At 44.2% G+C, this 2,902-nt stretch overlaps 1 long non-coding RNA gene across 1 annotated transcript; it reads right to left on the bottom strand.

Moving 5' to 3' along the window:
* Positions 1–788: 788 nt before the first annotated feature.
* On the bottom strand, positions 789–2,254 carry LOC131288105 (uncharacterized). The gene is made up of 2 exons (XR_009189262.1): positions 2,184–2,254; positions 789–946 (listed from the first exon to the last, which is right to left on the bottom strand). It is a non-coding gene; the product is annotated as an uncharacterized LOC131288105 (long non-coding RNA).
* Between the last annotated feature and the right edge of the window lie 648 nt (positions 2,255–2,902).

Below are 2,902 nucleotides of genomic sequence, written 5' to 3'. Positions count from 1 at the left end.
AAATAGAGACACGGCGGATGTATCTCGCAGTTCGACGATGTTGTGAGATTTGATAGAGTACAGGACGTCTCTAGAAGTTCTACGATTTTGTTAACCCTTTCAAAGTTGCTCCGGACCATCAAATATGTTTAAAGGGACAACAGGCAGATACCGCTATGATGGACTAGGACTTCTAATGTTATAAAACTTTTATGTGATGGTAGCCGCACATGATAAACCTTCATTATCGAGACTGAACGCGTGGTTTTATAGAACCAACTGAGGAAAGAATTACCCTACACCGGGTCAGATTTGTCAGATATGAAGCACTACTGAACGTCACTTAAAGTCTGACATGTACTCGAATAACTCCAAAGAATAAGTTTCTTTGGAGAACTAGTCATACCCCACAAATGTTTTTTTTCCACTTTACTTAAACTTCCACTTTGTGACCCGTACTGACTCCCTACAACTCTAAGACAGCAAAGGCTCTCACCTCCAAAGTACTCCATTTGTCCACAGTGGAGCCACAAAATATTACTTTTAAATCTTCCACACCCACTTTCCTACAACCTACCTTTTTTCCGAATTCTTAACCGGCTGCAAAACTGCACGGGAGGTGCTGATGGCGGCGAACAAGGACACAGGGATGATGTCTTCGGCAAGAGAGCGCGCGGACTAAATTGTCCACACCGGTTCAAACGGATAGCGGCGAGATGCGGCGCGGCCAAAAACACTACTTGCTGCTGTGCTTTCGTGCCGTTTTCTTGGCTCTCCTCTCGCTCGTCACGATCTCGTCTCCGATCACCGTGTGTCGACACGTGGTGTGAGGGTAGCGGGTTGGGTTTTTTTTCGTTTGGTTGGCGCTCGGGATATTTTTCCTTTTTTTTCTCTAACTTTTATTCTGATTTGATTCAACTTTGATAGATTATTTTTTCAAGACGATTTTACTTTCACACGAATTACGCTGCGCGGGAAAAAGAAACACAAGAATGGTGAAGATTTTTTTTTTTTTGTTACGTTGAATAGCACACACAATTTTCGTTACAATTTCCGTTTCAGATGGCACGTTGCGGGTAAATACACGGAGAAAATATGTTGAAACGGATACACAAATTGCACAAAAAGAAACCGAAAGAATCACAGGGTGTAAATTTGGAGTGACGAAATAAAGTGGTTGAATGGACATGGAGCGCAAATGGCGCTTCGGAATGGAATTTTTATCGGTAAGCCGTTTTTCGACCCGTTTAACTCAAAGGTCAGTCAGGTTCTGCTGTTGGGTCTGCCAATTGGCGGTTCAAAGGAAAGTACTACCAGCATCGGCATCAATGAAACACTTTCCATCAAAGTACCGGTCGCTTAAAAAAAAGAGACCGACTCTTATGCTGGACAAGCAGGCATTGAGTTTTGAAAAGGTGATAGGTTTTCAGAACGTTGTTTCATTTAAGGCAGCACATTTGCCGGCTTTAAATAACCTTTGACAAATTCAGTCTTTTTGGAAAGTTTTTCACAAGAAAATTATTTCCTGAACTGCTATGACTTTGCACTCGCTGAACGTGGTTCTGACATGATTGAACGTGCACTTCACTAGAGCTTACGGTAGCACACGTGTCTTATTTATGCAAAACAGAATTAATTGTTTCCCAAAGAAAAAAAACAACAACCGGCGCAACTTTGGAACCGGAAGACAAATTGCAAAAGATATGTTTTTGGGATGAAAGAGAATTTTTCTATCTTTAAAGTACTTCGCGACAACTACTGGCGCATCGGAGCGTCGTGTTCCTTTCCGATCCAAGTAAACTGCGACCGCTGCAAAAGTGGCTACACGATACTACCGCGCGACAAAAATGCTTCGTCGTGATTCAATTCTCGTTTTCTTCCAGCAATTTTTCACTCGCGACTCACTAAAAACCGACAACCGCGGGCGACGAGTTGACGGGCACCGCACAACAATGGAAAACTTATTTTCCTCCGGGTTGGACAGATTTCTTTCTTCGCTTCCGTCGCCGACTTTGTCGAGTTCAGATGCTTCGGAACGTTTTCACAGTTTCTTTTTTTTTTTTTGTTATCTGCATCGACACTTGGGAAATCACAAAATTCGGCTGCCAGTGCAGCAGGCTCTCGGACCGAAACGATTCGCCGCGCGACCAGCAAACCAACGAGATGGCTTTTACGTGCGTGTACAGTAATTTCACCGGATTTACATTAATAAGCAATAAGCGGCAAAATTTCTGCGGGGATGCGAAACAGCGCGACCTTCCGTAAACGTTGTCGCTCGTAGACTAACCGATATCCAACGGATACACGATGTTGTGAACCGTCAAATGCGCTAGAACCGTTTCGAACCGAACACAAAGTGTGCGAAACAAATAGAAACGAATACATCAACACCACCGACCCGGGGGGACCGAGTTTTACGTGGAAACTCACCAACACTACTAGCCAACTGGTTCGGTTTTTACGCACACATTCACCCATTTCAATCGGTTCTCGCCGGCAAGGTTTCTATTAGTGGTGGGCGAGTCGACTCGAACCTATCAGGCCGGAGCGATCCGTAAGCGAACCGGAGCGGTTCGGGTCGTATTATCGATTTCAACGACTCCGGGTCGACCCGTGGTCGCAGCTGCCCATATGCAATCGCATAGATGCGAATTCGACCCGTTGGTTTGTGTCGACCCGAACTCATTGCACCTACGGGTCGGAATCGACTCTTCTAGAGACGGATTCGATTCCGGGTCGATCCGTGAAAAAAATTGTAAGACTCACCGCTAGTTTCTATAACGAAGGAATTCTGCCATAAAGCACTCATGGAAATGCTCGTCAGCCATAACTTTACGTTTGAATGTGTACGTGGAAAGGTTTTCTTACGATACATGCTGTTTGTAAAGCAATCAAATAAATTTTTAGATCAAGATAAATTTAA

This window comes from Anopheles ziemanni, chromosome 3 (genome assembly GCF_943734765.1).
Source record: "Anopheles ziemanni chromosome 3, idAnoZiCoDA_A2_x.2, whole genome shotgun sequence".
Taxonomy (NCBI): Eukaryota; Metazoa; Arthropoda; class Insecta; order Diptera; family Culicidae; genus Anopheles; species Anopheles ziemanni.
The sequence above is the reverse complement of the archived record's forward strand: the minus strand, read 5'-3'. Positions and strand labels throughout refer to the sequence as shown.